Below are 26,529 nucleotides of genomic sequence, written 5' to 3'. Positions count from 1 at the left end.
AAATTTACAGGTAAATTGGCTCGCTTCCCTTTGTAGATACTTTGTATTCTTAATTATTTACTGGGGAAAAGTCTGAAATTTAAGGATTGCACTTCTCATACATATCCTAATTGTCAAATGAGAAGTGTTGTGCTTTCTTCATCTCTGTCTCAGTGTCTCAGGACTGTAATGGAGTAAATCCTAAAAAAAAGGAAACAATGCATTTGGTTTGTAGCATCTGCTAGCCAGTGGGGAAGAAAATTCACCTGGGAAAATGAAGAAAGTGAGGTCATGTTGGCATCTTTTTAAAAGTTACTACTTCTCAGCTGTTTGCTTCTGCTGAGAACCACAGCCTCAGTAACTACTTCTGTTTTGCTGTATCTGTGGTGCAGGAAAGATGAAAATAGATTTTACTTTGGAATGGAAATCCAAGGATTTGTCTGAATTGCAGCATCTCAGAAGAGGGGCCGAACCTTGTTACAACGTGCTAATGAAACTGCAAGTAAACATAACCTGTAGTTAAATCGTTACTCTGAATCAGAGAGTTACTCTGAAAATGGCTATGCTCTCATGAGAAGCCTAGCCTTGCTTTTCTCATCTTCCATGAGAAATTCCTCTCTTCTTGGAAAGCTGTCAACTGGCTTAAAATGCTAAGACAGTTAGTGTGACAGAGGTGATTCCTCACCTAGGGTAGCATGTTGAGTTCAAGTCACAGCGTAGCCAGTTGTAAATATTCTTACAAATCAACCCAGTGTCAAGAGGAAATACTGCAAACAGCACTTAATGTAGGGCTGGTGGCTTGTGTTTTGCTACAGAGGTCCAAGTTTGCTTCCCCCAGGTGAAGGAGAAGAACGATCCTGGACTCCCTCTGCATGCACCCCAGATAAGGAGTTGACCCCTGAGACACTTGGTTAGAAGAGAAAGTATTTTTCAGTAGTTCCATAAACTAGGTCTGCTCACTATTAACCCACACTTATCTCTTCCCCTGATTTCCCCAACACCATGCAGAAAAAAAAAAAAAAAAAAAAAAAGCAAGCTTATTAGGAACAGCACAATTAAAATATCAAATTATCATTAAGTCCTCTAATGAACAAATAGTTTCCACGGAATCAAAACCATAAACGGTCATTCTGTTATTTTTTCCCAGCCCAGAATACAAACAACAACAGGTTGTTGCTGTGTGGTGCTGAGTTTCAGCCCAGTTTCCAGAGGCCAGCAGGCAGTTGTGGAGGTAAACCACTCTGTTTAGTTTGAGAGCTTCATCTTGCAGCATATCCTGTGGGCCCGTAAGATCTACAGGCAGTGAAAGAAATTTGTTTGAATCTGTACATTGCCTCTTTGACATCAGTTGCTGGTGGTGACATTATTTTAACATACGGCAACAATCCTGAGCTTTGCCTTTCACGCTGTCTTCATACAGCAGGACCTTAGCAATGAAGAGTGGACTTGAATTCCATGGTGGTGTGCCCCACTCTAGGCCGTAGGCATCAGAGGTTTGGCATAAATAGAAAAAAAAAAATAATACATTGAAGTCCCTTAAGCTGAAATGGACTTGATGTTGTTTGAACAGAGGAGAAGTTGTGCTGTGGTGAAGCAGACAGGCTAAATACTGCTTCTGCTGTGGACAAGAGATGTAAACATGCTGGTGGCTTGTGAGAGGCTGAGAGCAAGGGAGCGTGACGAGCTTGTGCCCCTCGAATGTTAGCAAGTGGTGGCAATACAGAAGTGCATCTACTTAGGAGCACCAGGTAAGCCTCCAGGAAGAGTATTCATGTCAAACAATGGAAATGCTGTTAGAAGAGGGTGAAAATGAAGCCAGAGAACAGCTCATAAAGCATTGTTCATCTCCAAACAGCCCTTTGTGGTAAAGGCTCTGCCCAAGCAATAATGTTAGCAATACGTCCCAGATTTTCAGAACAGCAGCCAGGTTTGAGAACTTCAAATCAACAAGTATCACTGTCAGATCACTGAATAATCCTTTTGAAAGCCCTGTTTTGGTCTCAGTTGCCCCTTTTCAAAGATGGTTTGCATCAAGGTTAGTCAACATAGTTTATTTCAATAAACTCATCGAAGAGCAGACTGAAGTAAGTCACATAGAAAGGTGAACAGGGCAGCCAAAGATAAAGAAGGGTTTCTAATGATCATCAACTAGGTAGTCTAGAGATCTTCACATTTTAAAAAAATGATGAGGAAGACATACTTTCTAACTATCAACCACCTTTCCTAAAGTGGCTTGTGAATGTTTTCCAAGTGCATTAAAGGAAAAAGGTATTTGCATCCTCGATGCACTTCAACACACACACTTTGGAGAAGTAAGTGTTTGGGGTCCTAAATGGTTACTGACCGTGATTAGACCTTCTCAGCTTATACAGCAGGAGCAATTCTTTTCCAAAACAATGAGGTTCTGAAGTACAGCCTCATAAAGAAGCACAGATAAAAAAATATTGTTGTTTCTCTTGAAGGTGAAAGAAAAAGCAGAGATGTTGACAACTACCCGTCCTTGCCTCTTTGACTTCAGTTTCACATTCACAAATGGATGCTAAGTCTGTTAACATTAAGGAAAATTTCCTAAGTGGAGGTGGGAGGAGAAAAAAACAAACCAGTCATTCTGGGAATACTCTGTACTGCTCTCCTTTGAGTATTCCGACAAGATCAACACACACTGTGAATACCAAACTCTGTTTTTAAAACTGCAAAACCAGAAGAGTTCAGCCTGAAGCTAAACTTTGGATCTAGAAGCCTCTGTAATTTGGGGAAGACTGAATCAGTATCTGAACACTGTGGCTCAGACCTCTTCCTAAAATATAACAGTCGGCCTCCATCTGCCCTCACTGTGTCCTCTTCTCAGATGACTGCAGCTCCTCTGCTTGCTGTGGCTGACTGCTTCAGAATAAGACTGCACCAGAGGGCTGTGAGATGACGAAAACTAGAAGCAATAGGAGTCTTTTCTAACATGTTATTCTGCAGTACGCTTTTTTATTAGAGCCTGAAGAAGCTTTAAGTGAATGACTCAGTGTCATTATATCATCCCGTCTTTATCTCTTGAATAAAACCACAATAATCATAACCGCAAGTTTCAATTATGTTTATTAGCATTTGCACAAAAATTGTTGCATTAAAATTAACAGCTTTACTTTTATGATGTATCATCAAGATCTGCTGCTAGTCACTGCCTATTGTAGTGATTAAATAAACAAATATTCCACCATAATTTTCCAAATTATTAAGGTGGGTTTTTTTGTTTCATCCACCCTGCAATGTTACATGTCCTGTTAAAAGCCACGGGATCTTCTCTTGGTATGTAGAAAGCCCCTGAATAATGTGGTTACCATGAGCTAAAAATGTTTACATGTCAAGGAGCCAGAACAGTGGCAGTTTTATTATATTTCCATGGTGTTTGATTTGCCTCAGGGAGTTCAGAAGTGTCTTATATAATATTTGTGTTAGAAGTTTTGTGACTGGTGCTTTGAACAGGTTCATGGAACCAATGCTTTGCAGATCCTTCTAAGGAACCTGCTGGTTTTGTTGTCTGTGATGCTTGGACACTGGGTTCAGTGAATCCAAAGGCTGATTGCAGCCCTGCATTCTGGCTGAAAGGGTAACTTACTACTCTAGCAAGAGCAATAGCAGATTGCTAAACTCAGTTTAAGCATCCTAAAAATTTGCAGGAAGAGAATATAGCATGGGGCTTAAACTTCAATTATTTTACAGTAGCAATCTTCCTGTACCTAACAACTGCAGTTGCATATGCATTTATAGACGTGTGCCTCCAGTGGAAGTGGAATATGTCTGCACCGTGAGATCTGCAGCTACTGGACACTGTGAAATCTGAACGGGTAAGGCATATGGCAGCTCTGTGGCATTGCAGTTGAGATCTAGATAATCTACCTCTGCTAAGAGGCCCCAAAATCAGCAAGGGTTTCTGCATGAACTTGGAGACTTGCAACTGCTGTCTTGCAACAATCAAAAAAGGAAAAAAAAGTGACTTCTTCCAAAGACTGATACCAGTCACTGCAGGAATGATCTTTTAGATTCAGACAGCTCCAGTGGCTCAAGTACAATTTGTATACAGAGATAAATCTCCTTAAAAAAAAGGAAATAATTAGTACCTTCTTTAAAAAAAAAGAAGACATACAAAGAAAGAAATCAAAGATTTAGTTACCCACATAGGACAAGTGCAGGGAAGAATATCTTACCTAATAGCTTCACTTTTGATATAGCTCTCATCTGAAAGAATGAAGTGACCCACATTACTGACCCTAGGTGGTATATTTGCATATGATACCTCTGACCAAAATAATTTGTGATTGGGTTTAATAGTTTTCATAGAAAAAGAAGCACTTGAAAAGAATCAAAAGGCACAAATTCTATTTTTTTTAGTTTGCCTTGCAAAACAAAAATCAACAAAAAAAGCTAATGATTTCTTATAGCTTGCTGTTAACATTTTCAAGATATTTGGGAAGTAGAGATGTATTATTAACCCTGATCTTACAAAAAGGAAACAAGAGCACAGATGGATAAAAAGGTCCAGATTTTCAATGAAACTTAGGCATCTGTAGCCTACTGATTTAAATATCTTACCCAAGGTCAAAAACGCTTTTGTAACAGAATAGGGACCTGAAATAAATTAGTCCAATACTCAGTACATCTTTAATCATAACTGCTGTAGTGGTAAAATATAATGGTATTTTGAAAAATAAATTAAAAAATATTACTACGTAGTTATTACAAAGTTCACAAATTAGGAATGGAAACCACACATTACTACTGGTTTTGTTTGCAGTGTTGTATAAAATTTTTGGTCACGTCTGAAAAACCTGGGTACATTTTAAAATGCAGGCATGTGGGAAATCCTGCTGATATGGTGACTGCATAGTACGTTTGCTTTACAAGGAATCTGAATTTGTGCTTAAACTCCGTGGGCTAAGGAAGAGTCCTTGACAATGCATTGGAAGAGAGGAGAAAAAACCCAACAACAAAAAACATTGGTAGATTCTGGTGGATACAAAATAGTCTGAGCATCTAGACATAGAAATTCACATGGTCAGCAATGTGTCAAACAGCTCTATTGTTTTAATCTTAATTTAGTGTGCAGGAATGATTATATTTTTGGACTTTTTTCCCCTTGTACTCAGTTCCTAATTTGTCTGAATCATACACACTTAATGAAATCCTGCTTTATAGTTCAGGCAATGCAGCTCTGAGCTCAGTGGGGTTGTTTTCCTTTGTGCCCCAGGCATATCTACAATATCTGGCTTGATTAATCTGTTGCCTTTGTATGGTTTATTTAAAATGTCAAATGAATTGTTAATGTGGGAAAACATTCTGGGCCAAATTCATCTTCCAGCTACACCTGTGCTGCCTAAGCAAAATCCACGTCATCATATAGCTGTAAGGAAAGAGTAGAATTTGTAACTAATTCAGAACAAAGAAAATACCCAAATCTTGGGTTAAATTTGTCAATGCTTGTAAGAAATGAATGCCTGTAATTAAGACTCTCATCGGTGTTAAATGAAGTCCACTAAAATCAGAAGAAATCTCAGTTTGGAGCCTGTTGACTCAAATTTAGAGGATCAAGATTTTTCCTTTTGTAATGGTCTCACAACCACACATGCCAGTTTTTTTTCCTTTTGCTTTTTCACAGCCACTCATTCATCTATTCTTTGACAAACACCTGTATTTGCATCTTTCTTTGTCTGAAAAAATTGTATAATTATCTTGATTTCCACCTAAAGTATTGATGAAACAGCATAAAGTAAGACATGGTGTCTCTCTAACCAAAGATCAGCAGAATATCTGTAAAATAGAAGATTTAGAGATTTATTTCAAATTAGTAACTGATGTTTCAACATCAGTGGACAGAAACTTTGACTCTTCACCTTAGATGACTTCTATCTTTCCACAGCACTTTAGCTTGAATGAACTAGTTTTAATTAGCTGCATCAATTTGTCTTTTCTCCTAGTAAGTTCTTTTGTTTTGTTTTGTTTTTTATTTTGCCACAGATACATGGTGATGGCTGTATAACCACAGCTGAGGTTACACCACTAGGTGTCTGAGCACATTACAACTTTTGCAATATTTATGTGTCCAAGGTATTCTGGGAGGTATTTGCAGACGAAGAAGGAAAAAAATCTGTCATACCTGAGGTGCCTGAAGAAACTACATAGGTAATGGAAATGATCCAGTCACAGAGGCCCAAAGCTCCAGTGAGTTTAGGAATAACTGCCATAGACCTCCATGCTCCAGTGGCTGTGCATTTTCTAAGTACCAAATTGAGCAACACTCCAAGGGAAACCAGTGGATGTCTCCAAAACTGTGATTCATCCCATCTTAATGTCTGAGACAGATGAAATGAATCACTCTATGGAGTTACATTTCTCACTCCACAGAGTATGGATAGAGCCTGGGTGACTAGCTTAGGCTGAACGCCTAACTTTGATGGCTACCTGAAAAAATTATCATCCTAATTGACTTGTTACAACCACCATTCATTGATTTTGAGAGAAGAGTAATACAAAAGTCTAGTCTCCTGAACCTCAGGAGAAACTTTCTGAACAGTCCTGCAGGGAATACATAAAGGTCTTGAAAACTAGTACTTAATATAATCAGAAGCCAAATGAACCAGACTGCACACTTCTAAGACTGCCACTAAAACTCAAAGTTTTAGTGTGGTGTGGGTCAGTTACATACTACAAAGATATTATTTTTTTGCTGACTCATCAGTACTTTTTCAGAGGTGTTTTGGTTTTTTTTTTTTATATATATATGAGTATTTGGTTTTGAGCTCAGCAATATTCTCAGACATTGTGCTGGCAAATTGCACCTACAGGTATCTCTTTTAAAAGCATCCCAAGAGGTTTCCAAATATCACTTTCTAAAAAACCTGTAAGCCAATTGTCCACTTCAAAGGAATGCATTCCTGCTGACCTAGCAAGCTGTGAATGTGAGCCTTGCATGGTAACAAAGCACATGATGCACACCTAGAAAAGCTGATCAGCACCGATAGGGATTCATATATTTGAGAAAATGTGATGCTTTTGCTTCACCTCAAGACAAAGGCTCTGAAGGGAATACGGCTGCATCATGATCTAATGATGCAGGCCCTGCTGTCTCACCTGCTTCTTCAGCAAAGAAAACTTAGGTCCAGAACCTATTACACCAGTACAACTTCAGCTCAGTCCCAGCTTCAGATCCACCCCTGAAATCTCACAATATGTGTGCAGCACAAGCCACATGGGAATAATAATACACACAAAACTCACAGAGGAGAATACTGAGAGTAATTCTGAAGGACAGGCCTTTGTTAGCCCTTCCACTTGCAGAAGCTCTTTCTCTTTTGCTTGAAGGTTGTCTTGTGTCCAAGAGTGCTTTTCAGGCCAGTGGCAAGCCCCATACAGCTGTTTTGATCAGCTCTCATTGCATATGTAGAGACAGCATACGGATACTGACAACTTCAGAACCTTTGTTGCGAACTACACTTTATTTTTTGGTACTGATCTTAGCCTTGTATCAGGCAGGCACTCCATTGGCAATCTACTCCTCGTGCCATGCAGTTAACACAGTGATTCACTGCTTTTATATTTGGTGCTGGAGTTTACTTTCCTCTCTATTTTTGCTCTCAGAAAATACTAAACTGGATTTTGCCTTGTAAAGCCCATATATACTGTTTCTGCACAGACTCCATGATTTTTTAAACAGGAAATATGGCAGCACATCCTGAAACAAAACTGTCAGCTGCCAATAATGAAGAGTTTAATGATTTTACAGGCCTGCATGGGAATCAAGTTGTCTTTCCATCCAAATCCTTGAAGATCCACCTCCATTTTAAGGTTTGACTTTTGGTGATTTAGGTGTCTAAGCTGACACTCCATAAAGCCTAGGCCTCTCAAGCTGGCTGCATAGAGAGGAAAGATCCATCAGAAGAGGAACAGCAACCTAACTGAGGTTCAAGGAGTTGCCCTACAGAGTATCCCGTGCAGAAAGATGACCCTCTTCAATCAGGTAAGTGTGAAGATCCAGACACCACTTTAACAATCCTGGAGACTCAGCTATCCAAGAGCAGCCTGAGCAACAGTGTCAAGGAGAGCTTCCTGACTCTGCTCTCCACACAGGCTCCAAGCCTGGTGCGGGGGTCAGAGGGAGGAGTTCAGATTCATTTGCCTGTTCAGCCCTTGGGCTGCCATCCAAGGCCAACAGCAAGAATGCCAATGGTGGTAGAGGTTTGTGTGATGTGGTGTACCCTCTCTGCTGCTCCAAAACAGTCTATGCTTTCCTTATTCTCTTGTGTTCTTGGAAATTCCAAGGTTTTTTTTAAGATCTTACAAGAGGGTAACCAGAAACATTCTATAAAACAACAGCATTCTTCCAGAAGTGCATTTTGCTGCCTGGTAGCTAGCCACATCGCTTCAGTGTCTAACGGCAGTTGACTTTTGAGGTTGTGTTTCTCAGTGTGCCTAAAGGTGCACAGTTATGTGGTTTCCTGACCACCATGGTCCCTAGGGACTGATGAGCCGAATCAGCTCAATACAGAATTCAGTGCTGACAGGAACACAAACGCCCCAGTTTGGCACTGCACCTAAGTAAATGCTTAAATCACACAGAATTCAGTGACATTTAAGCACAGGCTACTTGTCAGCTGCTTTTAACTGCATTAGTCATCTCAGCCACTTTCAGTTAGTATGACATCGGCTTGACTGCAATTTGAAGACCCCAAAAATGTGGCCTGTATAAAGATTCTCAAGGTGCAGAAAGGATCTTAACAGTAGGCAGTACAGGAAATACTGCAGTGATTGATAGGAGACATGGAAATGATTAGCTTAGCACTGGACAAGCGGAGACAGTTTGAAAAGTAGGTGCAGAATCACCGAAAGCAGACAGGGAGCTGCTAAATCAGTTTTTATATATACTCCTCCACTCCATTTTTTTCTAGGCATCCAAGGTGAATTACTCCTGTCTAACTCACTTCTGCAGCAAATGCAGTTAAGTACAGAGTCTTACTTTTTGTTCCTACTTCAATTACACTGTACTGTAATTTATTGGTACAGACTCCCTAATGATTTTTCTCTTAGAGAATATTAAGAAGTCACTGGCTCAGAAATATAAGTGACTGCAATGATCAGTTCCACCACCCAATATACTGGCAAGGGAAGGCATTTGTTGTAGTAGTTCGAGACAATTGTCCTTTGAGAATGGCATTTTAAAGTGTTCACCTAAATTATGGTTGTGCCATAAATATGACAGGTTTAAACTATGGCAGCTGAGAAATTATATATATGAAAAATTACATGGATATGATCTTTTTGCACTGGTGCATAAAGATTTAATCTCCTGGGTTAAGTACCCAGAACACAGCAGTTGTGTCAAGATAATAGTTAGAACGATGCTCAGAGAAATGTTTCTCATGGTTATTTCTCAGAGTTTGATGTTTTCTTTGAAGGAAATGCCTTTCATGGAGTACAGGTGCAAAGCTTTTGTGGTGGCCCCTGGGCGAGTACTTTTCTGGGGAAATGTTGCAGGAAGGCAAAGGTGGCGAGTGACCACTGAAGGGTGGTCCCAAATACCAATTTGTATCTCAGCCCCTCATGTTCTAAGAATATCCCATTTATTTCTGGTTAAAGCAGCACAAATAACTACCAGGAAAATGGTGGCATTCCAGGAGAATTTGGCAGAGAAAATGCTACAAATAATTCCTCTGAACTTCTGTAACAGTCCCAGAATAGGCTGACAACTTTCTGAGAGACCTAGGTATTCTGGAAAATGTAACCTGTAGAAAATCTAGTATACTAATGGGGCTGTGACAATAAATACCTTCCCCACCCCCCCACCCCAGTTTTTCCTGGAGTAGAAAATATAAACTCTACCTATTATACCTACCTCTTGTAACCACTGTCATTATTCCATTTAAATTGTGGTGAATAAAGTTAAATATGTAGTCATGAAACCGTCCCTTTTGGTGTGATACTTGAACCAGCCTTGTTCAACATTCTAAATAAGCTCCTAAGTATCATGAGTCTGAAGAGGATCTAGGGGACCCTGGGTGCAGGCACGACATACATTCTGTGACAGAACAGATTAATGTCATCTTTAGTGTACAAGTTAAGACTACTGAGCCAGCAGAGAGAGGTGACCATGCCCTGTGTGCTGCATAGTCTTCTGCTACCCTCTACAGAAGAATGATGCACACTTTTCTGGCACTCTACCTCTTTTAATTGTTGTAGAAAAGCTGGAGAGTGTTCAGAAGAAAGTTTAAAATGTTTTGAAGATGATGAAAATTTTGTCCATGGAGACACTTAAAAGGTCTCAGTTTGTTTATCTGATCACAAAAAGGATGGGAAAGATTACAAGTATGAACCCTTTTCCCAGGGAGAAAGGAGTGGATACTAAAAAGTTGCTTTGATCTAGGAGAGAAAGGCATCACATAATACAAGAAATAATGGACAAATACTTAACAGTTAATCAGTATAACAAACCACTGACAGCATGGATAGATTGTCTTTCTGGAATACATCTTTAAGATGAAATAGAAGCAGAAATTACAGTTTTCATATAAGAGTAAGTAGGTGATATTTAAAGGGCTGTAATAAAAGACAGTTCTAGGTAAATAGTATAATGGCATCTCTTGACTAAACTGTTAATTTACTTCTCCTAGTGAAAAGAATCATGTATTTATTTCCTTCAAATAAAATACATTGCTGTTTATAAGGCACACCCTTATAAAAAACAAAATTCCATCGCATGAACAAAGTAAAATCCCAAAGAAAAGTAATTACACAATGCAGAATTACAGGTAATCTTCCATTTACATTCCAGATACTACTACTGTAAACAGTTACCTTTGCTGAACATAAAAAAAAAAAAAAGCAGAACAATTGCTTTTAAGTGTTTTTTATATATATATTTCTCATAAGCTTTAGTCTGCATTTAAAGCCATTGAAAAAATTCTAGTGAACACAAAATCAGATAAAAGCTTGGGGTATGAGCCCTCTTCACTTTATGGGTTCTTCACAGCACACTGGGATGTGGGCATGTGCCCTAGAACTTTCTTTCCACAAAGAGTATCTTTATTTTCTTATAGAAGAACTGAACATTTGTGCAATGAATCTCCCAAGGGTACTTTGGATGGACACTGTATCGAACTATGTCTCTGCTATGCATCCTGAAGATACCCAAGAAATAACTTTTGAACTATATGCATGGTAAAGACAACTCTTTAAATCACATGTTGCAAAATACCAAAAATGAAATATGAATGTCCAGTTTTCACTAGGGGGAAGTAAAAAACACCAACAAATTATGTATTAGTATTGATCAGTAGCTCTTTAAGTATTTCCTAGAGGAAATTAACTATTACTCCTTTTTAATGCAATAATATCTCAGTAAACTGCAATGATTTGAACAAAGTCCCCAAATATACTAGTGGCAGAGCTAGAAGACCTAGATGGTGTGAATGTCTGCTTGGTGCTCTGTCCTTCAAGCAACTTTACAAAACTTTCCTTTCCTGTATATACAGAATCCTTTGTGCTTAAATTGTGTTCAAGTCTGTGAGATTTTCTGTAAGATTTCTTTACTGTATCTATTTGTTCTATGCATACTGCTGGCAAAGAAAGGAGGAAAGCTGGCCAAAACTCAGGTATTTTACTGTACATCTGGCAGCTGATTTTGCAGACCTGGGGCAAAATTCTGGCCCAACTGTAATTAATGGCAAAACTTCAATGGGGCAGAATTTCACCCCTGGGAACTAAGCAAAAATATCTCCACCCTTACAAGCTGAGAACGGAAACTTGCTTTCAACAAGACGTTATTTGCTACTACCTATTCCACAACAGTTCTAAAGAGAGTTTTGTAGTCAGTCCAGTTAGCTGTTTAAAGAAAATAAGAATAAAAATCATGGTAAATTCCATTTCACTGACTTATGAATACAGAGACCAATTAATTCACATACACAGAAAAATAATAACAAAACCTTACACCTATATGGCAGCAACCTTTTTCTTACTGATTTAGAGTGAAGGTATTCCTGTTAATATTCTCTTTTGGGTTTGGTTTTTGGTTGTTTGGTTGTTTGTTTTTTTTTTAAGATTTTACATATATATTTATCTAGATTGAATTTGGAAAAGTTTACTATAGGGTTAAGGTAATAAATCAAAAGAAGAAATAGTACCCTTTCACAAAAATCATAAACAGCCAGAACCTGATCTCCTAAATGAAAAAAAGAAAATGTCTTCAAAACTCAGAAAAAAAGTCAGGGTTAGGGGAAAAATAAAGCTTCTTTTTATTTCAAACAAATGTTAATTCAAAGCTAAATGGAAAGAAACACCATAATTGCTTCTTATACGTCTGGGCCTCATTTGTACGGAATTTTCCAAAATCTTTCAGTTCTAAGGACCTAAAGTTACTCTGTGCCTTGTGACTGTATGCTACAAGGCATTGTTGAAACACAAACTTTGGCCTGAGCCATCATAACAAAAAGAGGCCAAGATGTTTGCCCAGATGTTCCCTATTCCTCCATTTCAAAATGGAGACCAAAAGGATGTGCAAGCTGGGCTGGGATCCCTCTTTTGCTTTTGCAAAGGGTAAAAGTTGTGAAATCTTTGAGACCAGTCACCAGAACTTCAGAATACCTGAGGTTAGGCCATGGCTGAAGTGGGCTGCTGGAAGAGAATGGACTCTTAAACTAAGGCCCAGCAAGGTGGCATGCAACAAAATTGATCGCCACCCAGGTCCAAACAATTGTCAGCACAGATTTTATAGGAGGAACTAATTTAAATAATCATTGGTTAACCTTGCAAATTCACAGAGAAAGGCTAAAGACCTGTCCTAATCTAGGCTATTAAACCACACTATTTCTTTCCATTTACAACTTCAGTTTTTTATTGTTTCCTCTCCTCTCTCTCTCTTTCTTTTTTTTTTTTTTTTTTTTTTTTTAATTTGTTTTCTGGTCAGGTCTCAAGACACTCACCTCCCTGCTTCAGACAAAGCATTTTCAGAGGTGCCACTATCCTAGTAATCTCAGTTAGTAATTGATTCACATATATCACTTTCCAAGATGGCAGTGCTAAGATTACTGTGAGGAGATACAAACAAGGAGGGCTATAAATTACAACAGCACCTTTAGTGGGCACAGAGGATCGCATAGCATAGCAGTGGGTCGGCTGCCTCTTTGCTTATATTCTCATGGTATTTTGAAAAGAAAGATATAAGCCCTTATCATATTCTGAGCCCAATTCAAGGCTCACCTACTAAAAAATGATGCTTTGAAATGCATTTGATGCCTGCTGAAAGAGCAATAATTGGCATATGAGACTTTTGGATCAGTTTGTTTCAGAAAACATTGGGATTTTGTGCAGATGCTGCTAAAATGTGATTGTGCCGTTTTGAAGATCATGGGGAAAGAAGGAGAAGGGTGTTAACCTGGACAAAGTGAACAGTCACAAATATTCAACTAAATGGTTTTGCATCTTCCTCTATGACGTATTTTATAGTATTAGGAAGGCATTTCACTTCAGACAAGTGGGGTCAAACAAGCATCTAGAGCAGGGGCCAGACTTTCCTAAGAACTCAGGATCAGTTCTGCCATTTAGTCCTTAGTCTGACTATGCCTTCTTTTATGCATAGTTTTATGATTCACCTTGTTTCTTGCTTTTTTCTGTTTGCTCATCTTTCTGTGTCCTTTCCTTTCTTTGCTGTTTCTCCCAAGTCTTTCCCATCCATGTTCTCCTCTTCACTCTTCCTCCTAATACTTTTTCTCTCCCTCTGTATCTCATTCCTGTTGACTCAGTTATCAGTGATTTTATTTCTGATGTATTCTACTATTAATACTATATGTGAAGGCCATTCAGTGTCACTTTGTTCTGCTCCCAACGTCCCTGCATTTTTTCCTAATACACAAATATATGGAGAGTGGCCAAAGCTGGAAGATGGAATATGAAAGGGGGTGTGTGTGTGTGTGTTAGATTTCATGGTATCTGGAGCTGCTGGGGAAGTATAATTCAAACGACTGGAAGAGGCATCAAAATTCAGCTTGCGCCATCTGAACAGAGGTAAGTGCCCAGCACCTGACAGTCGATAGGAAACGGGTGAAGAAGGGCTGTGTGAAAAACATTGAACAGCGATGATGAGCTCAGGCAGGCAGCGAGATGCCTTTACAAAACTGGATTTCAGACTGCCAAACTGCTTCCTGCTTTCCTCATATATCTGGGCAGGGACAAGTAGGTTGCTGTTCTGATGCCAAGGCAGGTGGCCCAACTCTCGTACCTAATCCTTTCCCAGAACACCCTTTGGAACAGCCTGAGGACTTGGAAGATGCCAAGGAGGCTTCAAAGCATGTCTATTTTCGCTTACTAAAGTTGTACGTCACTTCAGATGTGCATCCTAGGATATGAGTTTTCTTAAGCCAAAAGGAAGAGGAGGCAAACTGGTTGGGTAACAGTTCAAGATTTACTCAGCCTTTACCATTAGTGGGAACATTTTGTCTGGCTTAAACGGCAGGACCTGACTCGTTGTTACTGTTTCATATTCACTGATAGTCTACAGTGATCAATGCAATGGTCTTGTGCCTAGTTCATGCACCTTCAGAGCCATATCCTGGCAAGCATCATTGCCTCTTCTCATGTGCATACCATAGTGAACAAGACATATTCAGCATCCAGGGGATCAGGGCCTTGTGCTCCTTACATATTCTTGTTCTGTTAAAACATAGGCAAGAAAAGCCTTTGAATATAGCTACGAAGATACGTGTTCCCCATAATTACCTAATTTAGCTGTACAAAAGAACACCACACTTAGATCTGGAAAGAGGTTGCATTTTTGGGAACTGTTTCGAAATAGACCAAATTTGAGTCAATGTCCATCTGATATCACTTAGTTGTTGTGGTAGCATTGTTTGAAGTGGTTTCTTTCAGCACTGGCTTGGGCTCATAAACCAGTCAGCAATGGTACATGCTGCCACCCACATTTAACTCAAAGGCAAGCAATGCACAGCTGGAAATAGTCATTGCTCTAGAAAGAGCAATAAGAGAAAAGTGAATGAAGAAATTGCTGACTCATGTCTTTGGCTAGCTTGGTTTTCAGGAATTTGATGGTTTGTGAAGGGATGAAATCTAGAACTGCTTAATTGTATAGGAGAAGATGTCAGGATCCTGTAAAAAAATTCTGTCAGAAAATCCTAGCTCTTTCTGCCTACAACACAGTTTTAAGTTCCCTTTATTGCAGAACTTTGTAAATTTTTATTGTAACTTAGCAAAAATATAGACTAGACATATGCTAATTGTCAGTGAGAACTTCAGAGAGAGGTAAAGAAAAGCAGTGGTGGTAAATCTGCAGAGCTTTAAGGAAAGAAAAAATCAAGCAGGGCTAATATGCTGAAGTGTGAGAAGTGTTTTGCCTGAAGCCTGATGACAAAATATTAGACCAACAAGTATAACAGTGCAGAAATTAGTCAGAAGTAAATAGACCATAAACTTGCACGGCACTAAGAAAAATGTCGAAGTCTATAACAAAAATCCAGTGGATGAATGAAATATTCTCTTTATCTTTCTTCCTCCTACAGTACATGAAAAAACGGTGCAAAGATATGGTAATAAATATCTAGTAATTTAATTTTTATTTTTGCTCTTGTTTGTGCTCCCCTGCAGTTTTGTAATAATGTTTTCTGCATCTTGTTAATTATTTGCATTATAATAATAGCATGCTGAGTGTTAAAGGAGATCAGACTCTCACTTAAGTGGGTTGCCCAATGCTAATAAGTGTCAAAAATGTAAAAACAAACAAAGAAAACAACAAGTCAAATAAAGAGGGGACGGGGCACTCTCACCACTTTACAAATAGAGCACTGAATTTTCTGTAGTTTATAGATGGAGCACCAAGGTCCTCTAGCCCTTTAGACTTCAAGTGTCACAATCAAGGCTGCAAAAGTGACAGGGTGCCTTGGAAGCAGAAGAAGAACGTTCAAAGTATGGAGGAACAGAAAACAGCACTTCTGTTTCATAAAACATATCAAAGCTTCAAACGTGTTTTCATGGCTACAGAAAAGGAAAGCAAAGCTTTTCAGAATTTCTTGGAGAAAACAAATTAAAGAGAAGCCCCAGGAAGACTTGGTAATAGGTATGTGCATGTGATGTGTGAGACCAGGCTCACAGATGTTCCAGAAAACAAGCAGGGACTTGAACTAGAGTGACTGGTGTTACCTATGAGGGCCTGAAACTGAATCAGTCCACCTACGTTTGCAGAGTCATCCTAGACCTGGAGAAAACAGTCCACAGAATTGATGGGATATTTTAGCTTTAATGAAGTGTCATTTTTCACCAGGTAACTGTTCTGTAAAAAATATATTCTTTCACCTGCTCTAAGTCCTTGTCTACAAGGGTGCAGTGCAGGTTGGCAGCAAATTTTTCCCTTAGTAGTATTTTGCTGACAAAGATTTTGTGCAACATCGGCATATAAATTTGTTGTATTTGGACTTCAAAAAGACACTCAAACTGCACCACAAAATAAAATAGAACTGCTTTCAATGCTAAGATCTCCCAGTCACTCCTAGTAACATATACCATCATTTTTTATTGATTACATTAACTTTAAACATATTTCCTCCAAATTAATTATGGTAGGTTGACGACCTACTTTTTCTAGTCTCAACTAGCCTTTGTTTTTCCACACCATTCACTCCAAAACTGAGAACAGGAAAGGTCAGGTAGGTCATGCCTAGCTAGTCCCAAATGCCACAGTGTATTACCCAAGACAGAGAATATAATTATCTTTTCACAAGTGACAATTAATAAGAATATTCCCCATCAATTCTGTTTAACATTCAACATTTGTAATGTGGCAGAAGCCAAGGCATTACAACAGCAAGGCCAAGTTACCTTAATAAGGTTAAAACTAACATCAAATATAGAAGGGTTTTGTGTCAGCAGAAATGTTCAAAAAACTGAACGTTGAAGAAAAGAAAATACTTATTCCAAATACTTAAAAATATTTTTGTAAACTTCTATATTGTGAAAATATGCATTTGGTTAGGGTGTTCCTTCTGCATCTCAGCACACCATACAGATGTACTGGATAACAATAAGTAGCTAATGATTTAGTATTGTTATCAGGTAGTATGCTGAGAGTATTATCATCTCTTTTCCATAGATAAGCAACTTTATAAAAAGGAAAAAAAAAATCATCCTCCTTATTACTAAACTCATTTACAGTGGACAGGGAAAAATGGAGGTAAAGAGAAGTTAAGTCAGCAGTTAAAGATAGTTAATTTGGGATACTTCTGTTTCTGGGTGCCTGATGTAAGTACTTGGAATTATTTTCTGAAGTTTTCAGTTGTGGTCTGGCTTCAGCCCAGACCTCCTCTGTCCCAGGTCTGTGCTTTAACCACAAGATCATTCCTCAGTCCCTCTACAGTGAATAAAATTAAATTATATAGATATTGAAAGTCTTAATTTCGGTATCTACGGACTAACACTGAAAGTATCCTGGATCACCAACAAAGAGTCCATACACTACAAATGTTTATTTCCTATCATGCCATATCCACAGGATCATTTTTTTGCCAAGTTAACTTTCCTATGTGTAATGGTCTCCAGTTCCAGCACTGAGTGAAGTGGCCTTGGACTTGATCATCTGGGACTATGCTACGCATCAATATCCTGAACATGTCTCTGATTTCTTCTAAGTGGTGCCTGTTTTTCTCTTATTTGTCTTAAAACTACAGAATCGTTTTCTGATGGATTCTCAGTTGAAAAGCTCTTTCCTTGTATTGTTGAAGTGAGCAAATACATTCAGTTTAGCACTGAACTCACAGGGAATTACAGTAATTCCCACAGCAATTTATGATCACAGAAATGCCCTATGGGATGGATTGAATTAAATTTCCCCCACCTCTTTCAAACAGCTTAACAACACACAGCATCCTTCCTTTCTCAGAGAGCACAGCCAAACCTGGCAGTCAACCTAGCATCTACTTGCAGCAGACTGACTGTATTTTGTATCCAGGAAAATCAGCTTTCTGTTAGTTACCTAGTGGCATAAAAGTCATAGGTTATATGAAGGCAGGGTGATTTTTCTTCTTACCTTCTCTTCTTTCTAAAAAGAACTGGCAACACTGCAAACAATTGGAAAAAACTATTAACAAAACGTGTATGGAGTAGTCAGGGTTATAGGATGCCTGATTAAAAAAAAAGAAATGTGCAACGTCAAATGGCAATTTTCCTTGAACTAACAGTACAGGGTGATGATGCAGTAACTAACGGATTTATCCATTGAAGTTTCTCCCAAGCACTTGCGGGTAGCTCTGGAAAACCCACATGAAATTCTCCTGTAGACACGTGGAAGACTCTGCCAAGCTCTGACTACAATACAGTTGACTGAAAGCTTTAAATCTTTCAAATATTACCCACCCCAATTCACCTGATTTCACCAGCACTTGGTACTTAGCAGAAAATAATACAGAATACCTTTTTGTTGTTACTGATCAGTGGCCAGTAGCCCATCACAGACTCTATTTGCATCTTCTACCATAAAGATGATCATACTAACTCAGTATCAGGTAGTTCACCGTTATGGCTCAATCGAGACCTTTCACATATCTCATTCATGCAGAAATTACTTTTCCTCCTCTCTATTGGTCAAAAAGATACATCATAACTTTCTCAACTTCTACTTTTTTTATGGTTTCCAGAAATAACATGGGCCCTTAAGACTGTAGAAAAAGCCAAAAAGTCCCGTGGCAGCTTACAGATGGAAGAATTTTTTAAACTCCCTTAAAGCTTATGAGTTCCTGTCTTTTCATTTGCTATTTGAATACAGCGGTGTATAAGATGCTAAAACTCACTTCAGGGCCTTCATCTGAGACCCGAGAAGCTCATCATATAACTGACAAGACAAAATACAAATGGAAAGGGGCAAAACCTGCTGGATTTTCACATGCATGAGCCTGAGAGTGGCATATTTGCCTCAGGCCACATGGAGAGTCAGCATCAATGTGAAGATCTGAGCTTGGGACCCCCAGGTACATTGATCTAAGCCTTCTGCTTGCAGTTGCCTCCTCCAGGCTCAAAGGAAAGGGTTTTTCAAAGCTTGCTACGTCAAACCCACCACAAGTCAGAAGAAAACCCAGTTAGTTATCAGCAGTGACCGCACCCTGACCCTTATTTCAAATGTATGTAACATTAAACATTAACCAGCCAAAGAACTAAAACCTTGCAAGGGGATGATCTGAAGCATGGATCAACAATAGCATGCAGTGTGTTAGGGACAGAGAAGCAAACGCCAAAGATGCTCTTGTCTGATCTATTCTTTGGCATTTGGCTACCACTTGAAACCCTTTAAAGAGACATAATGTACTCCAGCTTTCCTTGCCTTGAACTGCTACAGAAGGCAAAAAGAACTACCAAGCAAAAAAACAAGGAAAACAATGGATTTCAGCAAAACAGTTTTCACTGTGTATATCACTGACAGCAACATTTTAAAGCACAAAAGTGAAAGGACTTTTTTATAGCTGCCAGAAATCCTGGTAACACACTCTCTTTGTTTCCAAGCTACTGAAGCCAGAAAAACCTTGCCTGACTTCTTTATGTACAAGCGTATAACATCCTTGTTCCCGGCTCAGAGGAGGCACCTCCTAATGCCTGCCATCAACTCATTTCTGACACGTAACCGTAGCCAAAAAGTGGTTGAATTGCCGGTTTTGTAACGCACACACACACATTGTTCAAGATTATCTAGCAGCATTAGCCCCTGGGAAAAGGATGGCTTCAGGGTTCTAATTAAAAGAAATCACAGACAGTCAAATCAAGTGCTTCCTATCTGTGTTTTATTTGATACAAAAGGAATGGCACAGTATTTCCTCCAGCCTTGCCTTTTCAGTAAGGGGTAGGGGGGAGCAATGGGCCCTTCAAAGCTCTGCAACAGCCGTAAACTAGTCCCAAATCGATTGCCATCCCCAAACCCCTTCTCTGAAGGCTTAATGGTATTTTCACGTGGGATCCAAAGCAGGCGGTCTTCAAGGAAAGTTATTGCATCTGGTGAAAAAAATAAAGTTGACATTTTTTGACAAGACCCTTAAGTATGCCTCTCCCAAGAGGGTTGTAACACAGAAAAGGCTGAGCAGGTGGTAATAATCAGCATTACATACATTTGAGCATTTTCTATAACATGGATTACCATGGAATTCCTTCCTCCCCCTCCTCTCCTTGGGGAGACTTGCACAAATTGCAGGCATTTTCAAGGCCCTTTGATAAGCATTTCTATCACCAGTTTCACAGCTGTAGCTAGATTGTTTAAAATATATAAAACACAGCCCCACCCTCCCTCAGAGATAAGGAGTAGGGAAGGAGAGGACTCTGTCTGCTTTCTCAGCTCCTACTACACCTTTTGTCTACATGCTAACTAAAAATACTCTCCCATTGTGCTTGAGCACAGCGTAGTGGTGCTTAAGGAGCAACAAGACACTGTCCCCTTTGGAGTGATGGGTACATGCACAGCAGCAGCTCAGAGAAAGTGAGTGAAGAAAATCAAAGGTAACTAAGCAAGGATTGGTGTGTTTTAATAAAAGGCTAGGAGTCAATGTAAATCTTTTATCCAAATTCTTCTCCTGCCTACACCAGAAAGAGGTAAATAGCATGAAGGTTTAATCACGACCCAAGCCCCTTTCAAGGCTGAGGGAGGAATCCCACAGGGAAGTGAGATGTGATGATCTTTCTCCTGTTTGTGCAGCCTTATACAAGGTCTCCAGGATGGGATCCCATCATGTTCTTGGGAACTCAGCTCCCTGTGCTGAGAAATGGTCTATGCTCCAAAGGCCATACAGTATAGGATGATTTAATGAAACAATGAAATGTGTGGTATTAGTAGTTGACATTAATAGATGCTGTTATAATTAGAGTTCAGTGATATGTTTTCATTGAAGAGTAAATTGACAAAAATGCAGTTTTTAGAGGTCACTGAAGCAATTAGGAAATGGTGAGTGGTTTCTGCCACAAAAAAAGGGAAGAAATGAACAGTGGAAACAGGAAGAGGAAGGCCCTTCAAGATAATGGCTCATTTCTATTCAGCTACTTTGATAATCTCTTAAATTTTCATTTCAGAACTTTTTTTTTTATTATTGGGTTTGAATTTATAATTACATTTTTTTTGTTTTGTTCCAAGAGGGGCAGATTTTGCTAGGGAAAGCAAGCACTGGCCAAAGCACTTGGATCAAATAATCCTTTCTGAGTTAACATAAAGCAATTATTGTTGTTTCTTCATGAACATCTATAACTATACCTTCTTGGGTTTCTCTGTATGTTTATTAGGTTTAGGATTTTTTACTTAAAAATCCATTATTGAAATGGCTCTGATTGATAGAAATATGCCACATTCACGTCCTCCTCAATCTTATAGTACTTCTGCATCTTCATAATTATTTTATTAATTTCTGTAGCATTAGTCCTTAATACTTGAGCAGTGACATTGATGGAGACTTTTGATTCTATCTCAGCTAATATTTACCTCACTCTGATAAAATCAGACTTTAATTTGCATATGTTTGTAAAAGGCTGTAAAGGATTCTCTGGTGGGTTTTTTTCCTCCAGAAGATCTCTAATTGTCTCTTCCAGTAGTTATTGGATACCAGGTGTTTTTTTAATCAACAACCCTGACAATTGAGGTGCTCCTTAGCTGAAAAACCATAGATGATAATTTTTCTTTCTTCATAAATATGCTTACCCTCCAAAGAACCACTCTGTCAGCTCTTTTCTGGTTTCAGTCATAGTCATGTTATTTTCCCTTTTTAGGATTTTTTTTTTTTCCTCAAAACTGCAACTTGCTTTTATTTTACTTAAGTTCTAGAAGGGCTTCAACAGAGGGAAGCCTCCCTAAAACCTTAGCGTGTTCTCCCATGGTCTCCTCTGGGTAATGTTCAATTTTTGGCATATTGAAGGTATTATTTCCAAAGCATACAAGCAATTTCCCATGAAGCCAGAGAAAATAAATGATGATTTTACTGGTGCATTTCTATCACTTGTGTTGCAGCTGTGTCTAACAGCATGGTTAAGACCAGTTTATTAGGACAATATATTTTTACATGAAGCGAGGTAATAGCCATTTTTGCTTTAAAAGATAATTTTGCTAATAATATTTGTATTGCTTCATGGAAAGGTTAGGGGTATGTCCAGAGAAGCATCTCTGTGTGTAGGAGAAAGAGGCTGTAATAACCCTGGGATACGTTACACAATTCTCTGCCTGTGTTTCCACAACTCTGTAAATTCCTAGTGTGTTTGTGAACTAGCATAAAGAGGAGAAAACTGGGGTACCAGTGTGGTCTCAAAACAACAAAGAACTTTCAGTGAACTTATCAAGATCTGACCATAAGTCAGAGTAAAATCTGAACCACTGCTGTTGCAAAGCATGCCTCTAATGTAAAAAATGCCCCACCATAGACATATGTCTCTGAGTCCTCATTTTTCTCTTGAGTTCTATCGGCTGTGGGTAAGCTACCAGCTGCTACCTTCTGGGATGCTGCCTTCTACCATGTCACAATTTTCAAGGATCCACTTAATGGGAATTACATCTCACTCAGACCTACAGGTCTTGTCTTAGGGATTGGGACCCCCAGACTGATAAAAGAATTCATGCCTTAGGTCACCTTGGACAAAGCCTTATAATCTTGAGGCTCGTCACTCCAGCCTCAAATTGGAAGTCAGTCTCTCCAAGTCCATAAATAAGGAGTTTGAAGCTTATTTCAGATGCCTGAGTGTTGACACAGTAATAGAGCAATCCAGAATGAATTATGACCTTCTCATGTGACAAGGAAAGTCATCTTTCTATTGATAAAGTAAAATGTTAAAACCAATGGCTTTCATCTGATACCTGCAGTCATATAAATGCACATGGGAGAGCAGACTGTAAAATGAGAGCTGGCACTTGAGGTAGCTGAGGTCTGATCTGCATACAGCCAAGTAAAACAAACTAAATAAAACATGGATGCAAAAGCATTATTTCCACACTAAGGGAAAAATAAAAGACTGGTTTTGCAGACATGTCTGTTGGGGAGGGAAAAGCTTATTACTAATAACTAAGCCTGTTGTATCACTATGGAACTTGCTGATTCTGGACACAATATAATGAAAATGTTGCTATGATTTGTGGATCAGTGCCCTGTTCTGTGGATGTTTTGCAAGTTCCCATTCTGAGGACTAATATTACTATCCCTGCACAAGCTGGTCATTGTAACAAAATGTGGAGAAGGAACTCCAATAGCATTAGTAGCTGTATACAGTGGTCTTAAGGAGCTTCTAGCTTTTAGGCTTAATAGTGCCCCTGGCTAATGGAACCATAATTAGTTAAGCCAATTACTTAAAGAGGTCTTCAGACTCTCTTCCTTCTACTTCTGTTTTCCTTGCTTTGCAAGCTGCCTCCTATTAGGCATCTTGTTGCTGCCTGCGTTCCGCTGAAGCCTCTGCACGGTCACAGCAGGACACAAGTCTCTGATTTCCATTCACACACAGAGTTCCTGTTTCTAACAGGGGGTTGTGAGATCTTGGACCTCAAAGGGAGAACAGAGGGCAATTTCACAACCAGGGAAAGGGCAGCAGAAAATGTGGTCTGAATTATCATGTAATTCCAAAACGCTGGCTTTGGTTGCCATCAGTTCATCAATACAGCCATGCTTAGCAGTAAAAAAAAAAGGTTCATCTATACTTACAAGAACAAATCTGTGACGCATACTGCTTAGCTGACATCTGTCATTGTTTCTAACTGCCACTGCACACACTGCCCAACATCAGCCAGACTCCAGCATTTCATTAACATCTTATCAACAGAACTACTGGGCTTATATGGTATCTTTATTGCAGAGGCTTGGCATGAAACATGTTCCTCTCCTACAAGAGACTTCCCAGAGTCTAGCTAAAGTCAGTGCAGGTAAGGAATAAGAGAAATGTCAGATGTGCTGCTCCACTGCCACCTGCATCTACTGCATTTGAAACACTGTACTGTGTTGCAAAATCAGATCTTTCTCTCTTGAACTGAGATCAGGCCAAAACTGGAAACTGTAAGAGGTGTTCAACAATATGGTTCTCACAGTCCACATAGGGTAAATAAACCTTGCACGGATTTCCTATTTGCATGAAGAATTACACGTTATAATGTATAAGGCATTTGATGTCATATTTACCATTACTGCACTTTTATGACATTGGGTTTACGCTAGTTTCATCTAGAGTTCAAATTAGGGCTTTTTACATCAAGACAATACTTTCTAAAAGACGTGGGGTAGCTCGTATAAGAGCTGTTAGTTTTATTTGCTGGAATGCCTGCCATAAACAGGCTTTTGCATTTGACTTCTTATTTTACACTTAGGAAACTAGATTTGATACTCTTTTTTTAATGTTAGCAATTAATCTTCATAGTGCTCAACAGCCTATTCTGGACAAATATGGAAGCAAATTCATGAAGAAGTGAGTTCTTCATGGAAAATAACCCAGCTAACCATGTGCTGGCTGCAGCCTCCCCATCTTTTATCCTGCAGGATACATCACTTGACCAAAGCTGAAAAGATATGCTGATACACCATTCATGCAAGGGAAACAGTTTATGCTCCCAGTTTGCCATTGGCAGAGACTCTCCTTTTCTTTCTAGCAAAATAGCTGTCGCCCACAGAAATGCTGACTTGTAATTGTAAAACGCATGGTCTAAATGCCATTCATAAGCCTGTGGTGACTCATAAGTTCTAGAGACTTTCAGCCTGTTGCCCTGAGCCAGATGGGAGGCCCGGATTCTTTTAACGTTAAGTGCGATTGAAAGAGAGCTTATACCCTGTTACTGGAGCTGCTAAAACCAATTGCACAAGATGCAATATTAGGCATGTTTAAAACATTTCAGGAAGAGATTAGTTAAATGGTATGCTGGGTCTTTTCCTCCAGCTGGGCCCACAAGCAGTGATAGCAAACCCAGACTTTTCACTGAGGTTGGTAATTAGGTCTGCCGCACTCCCAGGAGATTAATTCTCTGCAGAACAGATTATTACTGTCCAGCTCCTGTATCCACGGGTGGACTCAGCCAGCAGGCTGATTTCAATTAGAGAAGTTAAGTGCTATTGACTTCTCCCATGTACAAGAAGAGGTAGGCATGGGAGGTAGGAGCCAGATAAGAAACCAGATTACTGAGTTAATCTTGCACTTATAAATACTAGAAAGAATCTTAATCTGTTATCTCCTAAAAGAATTGTTGAAGATACATTTCTTTATTTCACTGCAATCAGCTGAATCCTTATAAACAATGACTTGCAAAGGAAGAAAAAAATGTTTGGTTTTGTTCTAGTCCTCTTTCATACGAGCTGAAAACGTAAATGTGTTGTATTAGCAATTGGAGTCCTGTCTACCTTAAAAGGCTCTGTGGCGATGGAGGACTAATCAAGTTATAACCTCATAAGAGGCAGAGGGCTGAGGTCATGGTTTAATGGTACAGAAGCTCAGGCAGCATTAATGCTTTACAATGGATCCACTTCCCTGCCTTCAGCCACATATTCCCACATTGTTAGTACAAAACACGGCCCCATAACTCTGCAGAAAATAGCCCCGTTTTTTAAGTACTTGGCTACACAGAGTCTGTGGCCTCCTCACTGTGCATCGCAGTTGTATTTGTTGTCTTTGACAATCTCACCCCGAGCAGAAATACTCCATGGGAAAATCATGGATGTTTATGGCTATATTTCTGTTACTTTGGTCACTACCTTCTTAAAGTGTCCTTACTGAGGGATTAAAATTAACTTAACAACTCAATAACTGAGTAAAGCACCTGTGGTATGAGCAATCACTTAATATGTAGAGTGCTTGTTAGAGATTTGCTTTCTGCTGTGTCTGAATCCTGTTGAAAATGAATAGAGATTCATTTTGCTTTCACAGTGATAATCAAAATGTTGATGTTGCCGTTCCCTTTGCACATACCAAGAACACCCACAGATTCCCAAGAGGTGATGTATTCCATAGCATTTCCTACAACATCTATTCAAGATGTAAGAAAAATGTTCTCAGAGGGGTTCAAACAGTCTATATACCAGAGATGGTAAGGGCAGATGTAGAGGAGGGGCTGAGGATATTTAGTGCACACTGTTTCACTTTGTTGCGCTGGCAGAAAAGCCAAATGTTTTCTGTTTGGTGACAGCAGGGGCTGCTGAGCAGGTGGAGAGAGATGTGCAGGTGGGGAGATCACACAGGTTTGAAGAGCGACTTCACATCTGTGCTCAAGGCCTCTCTCTCATCACAGCTGCCTTCTCTTCTTTTGAGCACCCTGACTGCACAAGGGTTTGTTTTGTAGCTCAAGAGTGATGCTCAAATAATAATGCTTACCATTTACCTCTTCAAAGTCACATATAAGCAACAATTACTTCAGTCTCACAACAAACCTGTAAAGTGGGTAAGCTCTTTCTGTATTGTTATATGAACAAGGTAAAGGAAGAGATGCAGAGAGGTTCAGTTCCCTCAAGACGCACATACAGCTACTGGCAGAGCCTGGGCTACAGCTTGGAAACACAGATAACATCCATACAGCGTACTGCAACATGGCAGCGAGGTCAGAAA

The sequence above is a fragment of the Falco punctatus genome, assembly GCF_963210335.1.
Source record: "Falco punctatus genome assembly, chromosome: 3".
In the NCBI taxonomy this organism is placed as follows: domain Eukaryota; kingdom Metazoa; phylum Chordata; class Aves; order Falconiformes; family Falconidae; genus Falco; species Falco punctatus.
This window is presented reverse-complemented; position numbering follows the sequence as displayed.